We start from the raw sequence: 16,351 nt of genomic DNA, 5'->3' as shown, positions 1-16,351 counted from the left end.
CTTCAGGGAAACCACGGAGCAACTATTTGATCAGAAGCAAGCGGTAGAATAAAAAAAAGCACGTTATAGTATTGCTTATATGGTTAACAGCTTACTTTCTTTGCCCAACATTTATGCGTCTGTACATAACTAGTTGTCCGGAGAACATGAGGCGGGGTAAAAGAAATCTGTTCTCTAGAGCACAATTGCAGGGTACCGATGCGCCCAAGTGTTTCTTCTTGCACCGGTTCGTATGTCTTTCTGCCAACCCCTCTGAATTTTACTGCTTTTCATAATTTGTTAATATCAGAGGAAACGTCATCCGACAATGACGATGTGGGATGTTCGGATGACGTTGCTGTGTCTCTTGTCAATTTCACTGTCACTTTTCTGAATATTGTATTGAACCTGTTCACTTCACATTGCGCACTTAAAGCAAGTTTGTTACTTTCTCTCTCGGCCCAAAAATTACACGTTGGGTACCACATATGCTATAATCAGAAGCTGGATGTTTAGGCCCTAAAAATGATCTTTATGTGTCATTAAAGGGCTATATAGGCGCCAAGTGCTATCATTTAGACCACGTATAGGCACAAATAATGTGAACTTCCCAAGTAAGTATAAATTATAATTTTCCAAGAAACACAAGCCACTAATGTGAAGTCCACTTCACTTTCTCGATAAAACGGAATGAGGCAAGTGACAATATTTATGTGAAATGTAGTCTGCCTAAAAACCACGACGAAAGTTGTGAAATCTGTTACAAACAGTCATTACCACAATATTTTCAGGTTTCGTCTTACACCTTTTTTTCACTAAGTATTTGTGTTGTACTGTTTCAGTTGTACTCGTTTTCCTTGTCCAACATTATTGTTTTGCTCTTCTATTGTATAACCTTTCCTTCGAACGATTAATTTACCCCTACTCCAAGGACTTCCGGCGAATGTAGTTATCACAGCACATACACCACGCACGCGTACATACATACATACATACATACATACATACATACATACATACATACATACATACATACATACATACATACATACATACATACATACATACATACATACATACATACATACATACATACATACATAGGCGAATAAGGAAATAAATAAATATATCAAAGCCTCAACTACCGAAAGTAGGGGAAGACTTTTCTATTTTAGAACTTTCAATTATCCAACGCACTTCGCAATTCCAGAATGTTCGCTGGTGATAACTTTTGACCGTTCTCTTTTTGTACCAAAATAAAGAGAAAGAAACAAAGGCAGGCCACGTTCGCCAGCCATTGATAATGTTATAAACAAAATAAGGCTAGGCCGAAACAGCGGAAACAGATTTTTCAGACTCTGAAAATTCAAGATAGGCGCCAACGTATAAATAAGCACTAAGAGGCACAATAAAAGTGCTGCGAAAAGGTTTCTTGACCCCTAGGTCGACGTTATACATTTTGAATGGGCACGATAAGGGCATAGGTAAAGAATAGGCATATTGTCTAATTTCCAGTGACTAGTTATTGCTACACGTATAATTTTGAACGTTCAGCGAAAATACTGTATGAGAAAGTTTTGCGAGGAAACTAATCATTGCCACGTGTATAAACTGAACATATCGCACAAATATTGTGCATGCACTGCAAGAGAAATCCAGAATTGCAGTAAATGTCCATTCACGTCGCCACGAACGACAGAACCTTCACTCGCTCACGACAGGCACATATTATGATCCGTCAGGTGTAGCGTGCTAAACTGTTTTAAGCTGGCATTATTAGCCTTGCTATGATTTCACGCTTCAACAATATTTTTAGTAGTGATTTCGTTCGGGAGCGAGAAACAAACGACCTTGTGTCCGTCGCCGTATGCTTCATTTCCATGTGAGCTCTAGGTCGTTTAGCTTAATGTCCGGAACATTATCGGGAATAAAAGTGGAATTTTATGGCCGATCTGTTCTCTCGGGTGCGTTCAGGTAGTTAATTCAGTCCAGGCGAACGGCCATGGATAAATAAGTAAACCAATAAATTTTTGTACAGGAGTCATGCATAACCCGAGAACTTTGATGGACATTTCCACACGCTTCAGAAATACCAAGAATAATGTCTATTCTAAAAGGCACTCGGAATTCAACTCTTTCTGGGAGCCCCAAATGGCGACGCTTCCAATATTTACTGTTGTGACATGGTACCAAAGATTCCGAGCTTCTGCTTTGTAAACATATATATCTAGCGCGTAATGCGACATTTATTTCTCATTGAAAATAAGTATAATTTCAACGTGAAATCATTCCTAAGGCCTAATATTTCAGCTCTCAGTGTGGATCTGAAGGTTAATTTATTGGACATTTAGGGTAAATATGACGGTAATAACAGCGTAGTTTCAGATTTCCCGCAAGGAGCGTTATGGATATCAATTTTTTTTTCAATGGACAAGCACACGTGCATGTTGCAAACAGAAATATTTTACAGCGGCGTATGCAAAATATAAAAGAAGCTTTAAAGTGTATTGATGCACATCATCGAAGCCAGGGTGATTATTAGAATACATTCGTGCCTCGCGATAAGGGAACATATAATAAGTGCAGCCATAGACAGTCCAGCTTTAGATTTAGGTGCACGTTAAAGAACCCCAGGTGGTCAAAATTTCCGGAGTCCTCCACTACGGCGTGCCTCATAATCAGAAAGTGGTTTTGGCACGTAAAACCCCAAATATTATTATTATTATTATTATTACAGTGCAGCTTCATGGTTCAAAATTCTTCAAGACCATCAGAAACGGTTTAAGGAATTTACCTGTTTATTTGATTATTTATTTATTTTAGCGCCCACATGAAACTATGATGAAGGAACATGATGATCCAAAATGAGTACGTTTTACTAGTGACTTTGTATTTGAGTACATTGGGTGTAAAGTTATATTGCGTAAAGCTTTCTCGCTGTTTTCGGTTTCCCAGGTGGTGACTTCAGAATGGAGAAGGTGGTTTCGGTTAAGGCTTGTTTTCCGTATGAAAAAAGTCATGAAGTAAATTCGTCCTGCAGGAGAGCACGAAGACTTTTACTTTACTGTCAAAATGTACTGAAATCTTTTCAAGTGACGTCAAAATTATCACTATTGCGAATGAGGCGTAACCCGGAGAAATTATACAAGATGGTAGGTCGGCAAGGCACTACACTAATTTCGTTAACGTGACGCTATGGAAAATTAGTAATATTTGCACATAATATATCTTGCTATAGCATCAGAGACAGTTAACAGCGAATTCGCTGGAATTATTTACTTCTTCATTCGGACATCCTCACTCACATCTCTAAATGTTCCTGAGTATACGGAAGCTATTCTGCAACTTGGCCGACTCGGCAACCTGCGCTTATCGCTTCGGTATCTTCATACACGCACTCGAAGCCCTTATGTTTTCGTTCCAAAGATTTTTTAGAAGAAAAATATCTGTAGGAGAATACAAGAAATAAGAAACACACACTCCCCTGTTTACGAGCTGGGCTCGCTTTATGTGGCAGTTATCAACAGGTACGTTAAAACACATGCACACTTCGTGGGTATAGTTGAGCACACATATTTGATTTGCTTTCCCAAATGCACTTTACGAAGCCAGACGTGCACGCTGCTGCTGTTGAGCTTAATTCATTCGACCGTGAAATGTGAATAGTCGGATTAGTCAGCGCGTGGCGACCGGCCGCGCTTTACTGTCGTATTTAAAATGCCTATAGCGTTCATCGCAAAATTAACTGCGATTTCTTGTGACTCTTTAACCGTTTCCGGGGACGACTACCGAAAAAGATGGTGCAGGGGAGGTATTCTGCAAGCGTCCACCTAGTGGACTGTCCATTTCGGCAGCTGCTCATTGGCTGGGGCCTCTTGTCTTCTCATCTCTCGCACAGCTGCAGCCAATCAGCAGCAGCCGAAACGGACAGTCCACTAGGTGGACTTTTGCAGAATACCCACCCCCCAGCTGCACATTGTCACAAACAACAGCGCCTGCGTCTTCGACCAGATGCGCAGCGCCCGAATGACTGAACGCTGGCTGTCAGGAGGGAAGAATGCGAGAGCGCTGGTTTGACCATTGGTACCGCCAGTACCATGGCACGAGGGCACCATACCGCCTTGATGTTTTTTTCAGCGCTGTGTTATACTGGGGCGGGGGGGGGGGGGTATTCTGCAAGAGTCCACGTAGTGAACTGTCCATTTCGGCGGCTGCTGATTGGATGCAGCTGTGCGAGAGAGCAGAAGACAAGAGGCCCCAGCCAATCAGCAGCGGCCGAAATGGACAGTTCACTAGGCGGACTCTTGCAGAATACCTCCCCTCTGGTCGCAGACGCTGCGCCTACCAGCGGCATACGCAGGCGCTGCACGGGGTGGGGAGGTGGCGCTCGAGGTACCGTTGGGCTCCCGTGTACGGATGAAGCACTGTAGTAAAGGAAGTGCCACCCGTAACGCAGCAGGGTGCAACATAGTGCCGGAAATAAACATACCAAAGCATCCTAAACTTATTCTCGGATAGAAACCCGGGTGGGTTGCACATAATTTTGTTACTTCATCCATCGCCACAAGGATGTAAGCGCGGCAATTGCGATCATAGTCACATCGAATTCAACCCCCTAAAGCGGTTCTGAAGTAAAAGTCGGCCTTTTACTGAATTATCGGGTTTTTTTCCTAGTATTAAGGCTTGTTTCTTCTTTTTTCTTTTTACGTAGAACGTAATGAGGGAACGGCTGCCTTACTTCAGTGCAGCTGCCAGACAGAACAGAGATGCGTGTGGCGCGACATACTAGTCGTCAGTTTCGCAGTATAATAATGAAAGATGTGTCCACACAAAAGTATTTGCTAGCGAACCACGTCGGTACCACTCCAACTGCACGAACATTCTTGCACCATTAGAAGGCGGTGCTTCCTGTATTTGCAAGGTTGCATGTGTCAATTTGAACTTAGGCAACATCGCCTTTCCTTAGCAATCTAGAGATCGACGCACACGTAGGATTTCAGTAGCAAATTGCATCGTAAATTCATCCAACGCAATGTTATTACGAAGGTTATAAACAGGAATAAGGTGCTCGATAGGAGAACCTATCTTCGTCAAAGGCGACCTCATCATCCTGGGCAGGTTAGCTTTAATGGGTTAGTAGAGTACGTGACGTCACGTGCGGTCGTTCTCGGTGGCGGATAGCTAAACGCAGGTATTGAAAAAAAATGAGCGCTATCGTTTGACGCCTCTAGGCGTGGTTTCTAAAGCTGGAACCGGATGGTGCGTTTTCCACTCGCGACGCGCGGCGGACACCCGCTCCACCGCTGACGCGTCAGCACCCGCATGAGAACGGCGGTCGCGCGCCGGCTGCACCGCGTTTGTCGGGTGTTCCCCGAGCCGTTCCGCCAAGACGCCACGGAGGGTAACACCATGTGGTGGCGCTGAGGGAACTAAATCGCTACCTATAGCATGACGGGCAACACGCGCTCCACTTTCATTGGTGGACGCCGGCGCGCCGACGCGACGCGGCGCGTTCTCATCTACTCCCATCACTACTCCTGCGCTCCTCCGCCGCGCATCAAAAGCGCCAAAAGACGCACCATGTAGTTCCAGCTTAAGAAGAGGTGACAGGAGCGGGAGTGTGGGAAGGCGTCAGAAAGAAAAAGGAATCATGAGCCATTTCCACTCTGTTAAAGCGGATGACCAGCGGCGCTGTGTAGCACAAGACAAAGAAACGACACAGAACTTAAGAAAGGTACAAACGCATTTCGTGTTATACACTCGTTGTACACGTTCGTTATGTACCAAGACTTTGTGACCAAAATAACCGCACCGACTGGCAGTGGGCTACTGCTGAGAGTGCCTTCGCAGAGAGAAGGGCAGTACGGGAACATAGGGGGCATGATGGTCGACATCGCAGCCAGCTACAGGAGAGGACGACAACGAAGGCGCGAGCAGTGGCAGGAGCGCGAGGGTCAGTGTGGGAACTCTGGCTTGATGAGCGGCAACGGAGCCAGCTGTGGAAGTAGACGACGACGACGACGAGCGCGCGAGCAGGGGCACCAGCGCGTTCACGCGGTCACGCCCAGGGACGCCAAGCAGTTAGTTATAAAAAAGAAAACGATTACTCACGCGCGAGCCATTGATGATAATGATAGTTTTGGCTCGTACACGTGAACATTTCGCGGAACCTTAGCGCCCTTAAACAGCTATGCTGTAAAGACAGAAAAAAGAAAAAGGATATAGGAGGGTGCTGGGGCAAGTAGAGGTTAGCGGGTTAGCAAACTTTCAGAGATGTCGTAGTCGGCGTGCGTTTGTGGTTTTGGGAGAGCCGATCAGCCGGCCAGTGTGCGAGTAACAAAAAGGCACGGGTTGAAAGGATGACTTCAGTAGCGTAGCAGCAATGCGTCGGGTACTTTTGAAGGTGTTCAGATGGCGACACAGATTCTCGGGGCAATCGATATGGTAGTCGGAAAGCAGCAGCGCGGCCTTCCAAGAGACGTTGGCCTGAGTAGTTCGGCGTCAGGGAAGTCACAGTGGCATACAAAAGTGGCGCGATACTTTGTGTTCGAGGCGCCCAAAAAGGTATCCTGGCGTCTGGGACTTTGTAATGGGTCGGTGTGGGTCTTTAAAAGAAAAAAAAAAGCCGAAATAAAATCAGAAAAAGACATCGGAACAAATAGGAGGGTGACAGCAGAAAAAAAGGGGGTACGGGCACGCGTAGATGGGAAGAGGGCTCCTATGATTGATATATGCGTAAAAGCGCGAAAGAGAACTATAAATTGAGTTTTAGAGTACAGGCAGAGAAGAAGTGGAAATGAAGGAATAGGTGAGCTTGAGAATCGGGGTTAACTGGTGGCATAACATATTTTGTACCTTTGTTAATAATGAGAATTTCAGGTTCAAGTTACAGCTTTTAGCGATTCTAAGTTGCCATGTGCCAAATTTATCCCCGTCGGCTGTGAACATCTAAATTGTCCACGAGGTAGAATTCTGTACATTTCCTCTCGCGAGGCGAACGGAAGGTTGTTTGTGGTATATAGAGCCCCATTTTGTCGAATATAAAAACCATGTTCAATGATGTGTTTGGATGCTGCTTAGATAAATTGCGTTTTGCGTCTGCGCCATGGCCGTTGAGTCTTGTATGAATTTGTTGTCTTGTCTCACCTATGCATTTGTTGAAGCGTCACATTGTAAAAAGTCGACTACATGGCTTGACGTGCAGGTGAAGCTCGAAGTTACCTTGTGAAGTTAATGCGACGCTGTACTTTTTCTGTAGTAGTAGAGTAAGTACGTTTGCATTTGGAGCACCTGGGGTGGCCACAGGGACCGAATATTGGCTTCGTCTTTGTATTTTGGCACATACAAGAACGTCCTTGAAATTAGTTCTTGAAGAGCAGCTCCGGGCGGGTCGCGAAGGATCTTAGATCTTAGATCTTAGTTTCTGGTTGGCGGTGAAAATTAGGTCGCATTTACTAAGGGTGTTGTTCACGTTTGGGAGTGACAGGTGAAGGTGCAGGTGAAGGTGACGTGCAGGTGAAGCTCGAAGTTACCTTGTGAAGTTAATGCGACGCTGTACTTTTTCTGTAGTAGTAGAGTAAGTACGTTTGCATTTGGAGCACCTGGGGTGGCCACAGGGACCGAATATTGGCTTCGTCTTTGTATTTTGGCACATACACGAACGTCCTTGAAATTAGTTCTTGAAGAGCAGCTCCGGGCGGGTCGCGAAGGATCTTGGATCTTAGATCTTAGTTTCTGGTTGGCTGTGAAAATTAAGTCGCATTTTCTAAGGATGTTGTTCACGTTAGGAAGTACATTTCAGAATTTTGTAGGAGAAGAGGCGTTATTGTTCTTGCGATCTTAGGGCGGTTGAAGGCATATCTTAGGCATATTGAAGGCAAGTGTTCGGGTGGTCCATGTTTATTAACGCTCCTTTAAGGTGATCGCGTCTATCTATGTAGTCTTGGTGGTCAAGGCAAATGGGACGCAGTCGTGTGGCTTGACCTTTAAAGATGCCTTGTTTGCAATGTCTGGGATGGTGGCTTGTATATTGTGCGTACTGTTTATCAAAAGGTTTCCTATAGAGCGTTGTCTTTAGTGTCCCGTTATCAATATACAGAGGGTGTTTCAGTGAACACTTTCAAAAATCTTTAAAGGTTGCCTGTGGCAGATATCACAATTCTAGTTGATGAGCTGGTCTGCCCGAAGTGGCGGGCAATACTTGCACAAAAATTGAGATCCAAAATCGCCTAATTAATAAAAATGCACTAATTAGGTTTTAACTAACTTCATTATGGTCCATATTGCAATTTACAAAGTCTAGCCGTGGAGATCGCGAAGCGGATCCACTTGGAACGAGTTTTCAGGATAACGCCAGTTTCGATATATAGATTCCCGAACTTTGCGGAGAAAGGCATTGGTGTTCTACTTAATTTGTTAACAAAACATCGTTTCATGCACTGAAGCACAAAAGTAACTGGAACGCGAATGCATTTCTCCGCAAAGTTCCGGAATTTATATCTCCAAACTGGTGTCGTCCTGATAATTCATTTTAAGTGGATCCGCCTTGCGAAGTCCACTGCTAGAATTTGTAAATTGCAATACAGGTGTTAAGATAATTATCTAAAATGGTAATTAGTGAATTTTTGTAAATTAGTCGATTTTGCATTTCAATTGTTTGTGCAAGTAGTGTCTGCCGCTTCGAGTAGACCGGCTCATAAACTAGAATTGTGATATCTGGCACAGGCAAGCTTTAAAAAAATTTGAAAAGGTTCGCTGAAACACCCTGTATATTGTTGTGTCCAGAATGTTTATGCGCTCAATTGAAGATTCTGATGTGAATTCTATTGTTGGGTGATAAGAATCTAGGAATGGTACAAATGTAACTAGACTGACCATGTTCCAATATACTAACCACATGACCACAAGACTGGCCGTGTGGCCAATGCTCGCGACCTGCCTTCTGGGAGGTGGTAGGACTCACACCTGCCCGTTCCCATTTTTTTTTTCTTCTGTCACCCTCCTATATGATCGGACGTTATTTTTTTTTAATATTATTTCTTCTTTTTTTCTTTTAAAAATCCACACCGACCCGTTACAAAGTTCCAGACGCCAGGACAGCTTTTTCGTGACTCGAACACACAGGATCGCGCCACTTCTGTATACCGCCGTGACTTCGCTTACGCAGAACTACTCAGGCTAACGTCGCTTGAAGGGCCACGCTGCTGCTTTCCAACTACCCTATCGATTGCCCCCGGACTCTGTGTCTCCATCTTAACACCTTCAAAAGTACCCGACGCATTGCTCTTACGCTTCTGAAGTGATTCTTTTAACACGCGTCTTTTTGTTACTCGCACATTGACCGGCCGACCGGCTCTTACAAAACCACAGCGGCGGCCGCATTTCGATGGGGGCGAAATGTAAAAATGCCCGTGTCCCATGCATTGGGAGTATGCTAAGGTTCCCCTGGTGGTAAGATTAATGCGGATTCCCCCACTACGGCGTGCCTCATAATGAAATTGTGGTTTTAGAACAGTAATACCTGAGAATTCAATTCTAAACCTACAGAGGCACGCCACCTACGACACCTCTGAAGGATGCCTAAGCTCTCGCTTCCCCAGCACCCTCCCAGATCTTTTTTATTTTATTTTTCTGTCGCCTTCTCACTCTGCCGCCCTTGTCGCCTCATCCTAAGAACCACCCCTTCAGCGGTCAGGCGTCAGCACTCATTTTCTTCGCAGTCTCTCCCTGTACAGCCATCCGCCACCGACGACAGCACGTGACGTAGCTCTACTAACCCTTTAAAACTAACGTGCCGAGGATGACGAGGCCGCTTTCGACGGAGATTGACCAGCCTATCTAGGGCGCCTCATCCCTGTTTATAACCTTTATACCACATGTGCTACTAACCTCTGTCAGCCCCCCCCCCCCCTTTGACTTTGCAGTTTTCTTAAGGTAAATCGGCATTTTGTCATACAACACGATGTGTTCCTCACAATCTTTCGTGCCGCGAACCTCACGTGGCTGGAACCAGCTTCCCGCTGAAGTTGTAGGCCTTACTAATTCTAAACAGTTACGTGAAGCCTTAGCTATTATTGTATATACAGGTGCCATATAAACATTCATGTAACCAACTGTATTTGTCGTCTTCATTCTTTTGTACTTACCGCTCCCCCTATGTAATGCCCTTGGCCCTGAGGGGTATAATAAATAAAATGAAAAAATAATTTACCTATTTACTCCGCTATACCTGCAGTCATAGTATGTGTAAATACGTGGTACTTCATGAAAGTTTCGTGTGTTATTCTTCACTGGCTAGTTCAACTTTAATGTTCAATACCCACGGGATGTACATGAAAACATATCGCAATATAGTACTACTTCTACTAATACTACTACATTTACTACTGCTACTAGTAATTATAAGTGGTCGAAGAAGAAAAATGTTAATGTAAGTACTAAGAGTAGACGCCTTTGACTAACGCAAGCTACAATGGTTTCCCTGTTTTAGAGGGCATCCTAGCTAAATTTAAGCAAATTAAGCCTAAAACCACACCAAAACACTCTTGAAAAACCCGAATAAATGCATGTTTCTGACTATTGTATAAACCAAGTTACACTTTTTTTTTATCCTACCTAATTGCACAATTAGTCAAGAATAATGATCGAAAATCACAAGTGTGAATCTTGGGCGAAACTTCCAGTAAGGAAACTATACGGTGCTCTTGTAAAACATAATTTAGAAGCCCGCAACTACCTAACTGTTCCAAATCATTTGTTCTGTTTCGTAAAAAAAAAAAAATCGCGCGAAATACGAAAACAAAGCCAGTATCATGTCCACTTGCGGGTAGCAAATGGAATGTTCTCAAACGTGGCTCGTGTGAAGACAGCGCATTTATCCTTGTGTGATATCGCTTCAGAAATGGCAGGGTGCCGAGGAAGGCGGCCGCTGCGCGGTTTGCGCCAGTGATGTGCTTCCCTCGCCGCTACTCATGATAGCGATAAGGCGACCAGACAGCATCATAGGCTGAGTGCGATCAGAAAGTCATCAGACGCCACAACGGACAATTTTCTTAAGATCATAGATCTCTCTGATGAAGGATACACACCGTTGATATGCTTACATGCTCCTGTAGTGTGTCCTCACTGTTCACTATTGTTGCCGATGTGAGGCCTCTTCACTACTTATCATTTCCGTCTGACCACGCTGCTTCAACTAGCTACATTATCTTGCTATGGCGTTAAATCACCATGACTAGCGGAAATTCTATAAGTGACACCAGATCTGTGAACCGAGTCCACATTCGTCACATGGTAATAAAGGAGAAGGTTCTTGCTCCAGTTCCTGAAGTCGACAAACCTCAGTAATGGAATGTAGTATCTTTTGGCACCACTGGATGGAAGCGCTCTAACAGGGTCCTCTTTGCTTTCTTTCCTACCACCTTTTGACATCCTTCTCATGCGCAGGGCAGCAAACAGGTAGTGTGTCTGATTCACCTACATGCCTGTCCTCTATAAAAAAATCTCGTACGACACATATGCCACATACCTAATAACCTCGTACTATCAGATGTGAACACATTTGACTCATATGTGTTCTTATCGGATCATGCATGTATAGTGGATATGTGACATATGTCACATCAAAGTTTTTATAAAGTTGGTTTTATTTTCTCGCTCTCTATGCATATCATCTTCTCCAAATAACAATAACCTGGCATTCCACCGAAGCTACTCTGATCACTGTGCAGGATTTGTACTGCGACAGAAATTATATTTTTGCCGTCTGGCGTCGCCGTCGTCGTGCTGCTCCGTGTATATTTTTGTATACGTCTGCTACGCGCTTATTTTTAGTGATATAGTGGCTGGTTTTTTGTAACTCCGAAGCAGCCCTTCCGAGTCTGCAGTCAGCCTTACGACGCAAGAACCATGACCAACAGGTGTTTGAGACCAGAGAGGTCCTCCATCAACCCCTCATAAACGGACATGACGTCATCTTCCAATGGCTTCCAGGGAGGGCACTGTGGAATCGTCGGAAATGACCTTGCTGACTATGCCGCCCGGTCAGACCATAAACAAACCCTGACACTCCCTACACCTTTATCAAGCACAGATGCTGCGAGGGGTCTTTGTTTACTTTCTAAAACCAAGACTGACAATTGTGAAACACCTTGATTTTCTCGAACTGCCGTCTCCACCGGCTGGATCCTACATTGAAGCTGCAGATTCCACCGAACTTATCCCGCTGTGATGCAACTTTATTGTGCCACTTCTGGTTAGGGGTGGCTTTACGAAAGCCTACTCATTCCTTATTGGAATGTCTGACTCACCGATCTGTGACTCGTGCAACTGTGAAGAGACTATTGAGCACGTGTTGCGTTTTTGTGATCTTTATGAAAACGAACGCGACCTTCTTCACATTGTGTTAAACCGATTAGATAACAGATCATTTTCAGAGACTAAGATTCTCGGGCCATGGCCCATGCGTCGCAGGCTTGCAAAACGACGCGGGCACTGCTACATTTCATGAAAGCAACCAGCCTCACTGAACGATTATAGGCGTGAAGTTATGGACATCCGCATATACTCACACTGATAGTACATTCTTCCCTCCTCCTTTCTTTTCTTCCCTTAAACCCCTTCCCTTTGTAGAGTAGCAAACCAGACGTGCGTCTGGTTGACCTCCCTACCTTTCTTTTCATCCTCCTCCTCCTATTATTGATATGATATAAGGAGATGTTAACGCACACTAAGGCGCCAGCCACTCTTTAGCTCTTGAATGGGTCTACCTAAAACCTACAGGGTTCAAGATTACATGTCAAACAACCTTCTCATACAAGCACCAGTTACCAATTCTCTGGGCCGTACATGCGAGGTAGATACTATAAAATTTAGCCGCCACTGTTGCTCAAACCAAATCTATAATCTTCGTGTAATTATTAAGGCGAAAGCCTTAGACGACTCACGGGATAAAAATTTGACCATCCGACGTTGTGGCACCAGAATTCAATGGCACAAAAAGGGTGAGTCGAACACTCGAACGTTGGAGTTAATTATGGCAACGTTAATTAGGGCTATGTAATTAAGGTATGGTTCATTAAGGGACTCGGACCTACGACCCAACCTGGAGATATCACGATGTTGGATTCCAATTAGCATCGTGAAGGTCGAGGGCAGAAACCACTACGTTTGGTCTTCATCAAAGCGAAGTTAATTAAGCTATGGTTAATTAAAGCACTCGAACCCACCACCTTTTGTTGGAGAAAACAAGTAGAAACAAATAGATTAGAATGAAAATGTCAAGTAATGTAATAATGTCTTGTGGGCGCGCAGGCTTTCGCCTTCATCCTGTTTAGCGTTGGTAAAGTGGCTCATTTTTCCTTAAAAGCTTGAGAATCACCATGCTAATTAAAGTTATCAGAGATCTTTTTTTCACAGCGCTGCTTTACATACGAAATCTTCTCAGATTTTTTAAAACGTGTTAAACAATATTAGTGATGACAATCTGAATTTATGAGTGCCAACAAGAAAGTCTGCTCTATATTTTTTAGCCAAATTACTGCTGTAAATGCGAAGTCAACGTAGCCATCCCGAGTGGTGGAGTTCTCTTGGAACAGCCCGGCCTTATCTGCCGGTAGCTCCGCGGCATGGCGCTGCTGTCAGCTGTTGAACACGGCAGTTGTGCTTAGCACGCCCACGCCGTAGGAACAACAAAGTGCGGTACCTTTTCTATGGAGCAATACACGAACGCCCATCGAAATTCACAGGGAAATGCAGCCCACGTTTGGGAAAAGGTGGCTCGCGTCGAGGAGTGTGATGTGGGGTCGTTGTGAGTTCGCAAAAGGCCGAGAAGGCCTGCATGACAATGAGCATTTGGGGACGCCAAGAGAGGAGTATCTAAAATTTAGTGCGGCGATGGGACAAATAGACTGAACCGGTGTGAAGACTATGTGGAAAAATAGTTCATGGTTTGTAGAATAGTACGTATATATGTAATTACCTGTATCAACCTTATTTTGACTAACAAGAAAGTCGCAGTTTCGCACAAAAGGCTAAGCATCGATTTCGATAACAAATTAGTGAACATGGGCCTTATAACGTAAAACTATTCCAATGCGTTTTTATTCCAATCTTCTGACGTCAAATTTGCGTAACCGCGGACGCAAGCATCGGGCGGTCACCCGCCGGGTTCTCTGAACAGACCAATCAAACGCTCTCCTCGTTCATAGAGGGTCACATTTGTTTGCTTGAAGAACGAATAACATTGCCTACACTGAGCGGCCTGTCTTATCTAATTGGCTCACAAGAGGAGAGGCGCACGCTCAAGTGGAGACGGATTCTATAAGGCCGAGCCACTGCACTGAAAATTGATAACCGGATGAAGAGGGTGGTGCCGGCGTCTGCGATTGGTCCGCTTTCCCTTACTTCGCTTGCGGCGACTCGTCGTCAATCGCGGCGGTATGCAAAGGAAGCATAATAATGACCCTGAAACAGATCCTCAGCAAAGGAGAGTTGGCAGAACGTGGTCGCAAACGGGACGAAAGTGCTCGAAAATGTTACATGTCCACGTAGAAAGTTTTATTACACGCAAATAAACCCATGCTCTTCGACAGGTGCGAGTAGCCGGTGCCTGAGCGATCGGCGGCAGCCATCTTTTATTCCTTTCGGAACGGGGCAGCCTGCGGCTATTCAGAAGAAAATTCAGTTTTGTTCGGTATATTAATGGATCTTTATTGCGTGCGCGTCACTTTGACGCGGTCAGTTATTGCGGTTTTGTGACGCCGCGTGAGAGGCAGGTGAATTGGGCGCAGCCCGAAAACTTTCGACCAATGGCAGAGGGCTAATGGCGAAGAGGCGTCGAATCAGAAATAACTATTTTTCTTTTGTTCGGTTTACACGTTATATCAGATGGGGAGCTATCGCGGTTTTCGTGACGTCGCGTGACAGACAGGTGAAAGGGGGGTGGTCCAAAAAGTTGTTGACCAATTTTGGAAGGCTGATTGCCAAATTGGAATAGAAAAGTTTGGAATAGTTTTACGTTACAGCGCCCCATGTGTACGTTGTAAGCATACTGGTTTTATTGGGCGTATAGACTTGAAAAGATAGGCACGTTAACTAAATTAACAAGTAGGGCATCGCGCGCGCACAAGCAAACATTAACACGTCTGACTCGATGACCGCGGTAACTCGCTGTCAAAACGCCGGCGTGAGGAAACGCGGAAGCGACAGCGAGCGAAGTGACATTCGTGCTGTCTATCGCTGCAACGCAAAGCAAGCGCCGAGAACACAGAGCACGCACAAAGCCACGAGTCGCCGACGCACCTAGACTCGGCCTTTTTTTTCCCTCCTCCAGGTGCCTCGCGACGTTGGGTGACTTGCGCACGATCGACGAGTGCGCGCTTACTCCCCGCTTTCCTCTCTTTCGCGCGGCCGAGATTGAGCCCGTGGGCTGCCCACGCACGCCTTCACTCGCACACACAGCGTAGGGCGCGCGCCGGCGGTGTTGTCTTCCTTCGACTTTATACACAGCCTCAAGGCGACACCGACGCCGGAAATGCGCTCGGAGTGTCCACATAAATGCTATCGCAATAAAAATAGCGTCGAAGACTTTCTCATTCGCCCTCGCACACTGGTGCCGACGGGCAGCGGGCAGAGCAGTGCAATGCCACTACGGGCTACGCTGCGCCTCAAAGTGTTTAGAAGGGTGCCAGAAATTTTGGCGCGTCCGCGTATGTCGCGTCCGCGTATATTCGCACCCGCGTATGGCTATAACACCTTGCGAGGAGTTCAAGCACAACGTTAAATCTTTATATTGCTGTCAGTGCTTCGCCCTTCTGGTGAAATTGCGTGATCGTTTTCTAATTTTCAGTTACACCATAAGGTGAACGTTCGGCAACTGCTCAGTCAGACGCCGTAGTGGAGCTCTCCACTGCGGTTTGATTTTGGCAAGCTGGGTTCATTTAACTTGCGCCCAAAGCACGGCACATGAACTTTCTTGCGTTCCACCGAGATGGCAATTCGTATGGAATCGAACCGGCCAACTCTAGCAGAGCAGTACAGCGCTACGGCCACTGGGCTAAGCAGCTTCCTAACGTGTGCCTTTCAGGGGCTTAAACATGTCACAATATCTCGCCGCTACTATCTCTTGCGCCTATGGTTTTCTGTCTGTCTGTCTGTCTGTCTGTCTGTCTGTCTGTCTGTCTGTCTGTCCGCGTGTGCGTGCGCGTTTGTGTGCGTGTGTGTGTGCGTGCGTGAGATAAGTTTTTTTTTTAAATATCAGCGAATGCACAATTAACAGTACAGAACACAATAGCGTCAAACATATTTTTTATTTATTATTATCGACATTCTCCCTCACTAAAAAAACTAATTTTTTGCTTCAGGACAATAGGGA

Source organism: Dermacentor variabilis, chromosome 8 (assembly GCF_050947875.1).
Source record: "Dermacentor variabilis isolate Ectoservices chromosome 8, ASM5094787v1, whole genome shotgun sequence".
Classification (NCBI taxonomy): domain Eukaryota; kingdom Metazoa; phylum Arthropoda; class Arachnida; order Ixodida; family Ixodidae; genus Dermacentor; species Dermacentor variabilis.
The sequence above is the reverse complement of the archived record's forward strand: the minus strand, read 5'-3'. Positions refer to the sequence as shown.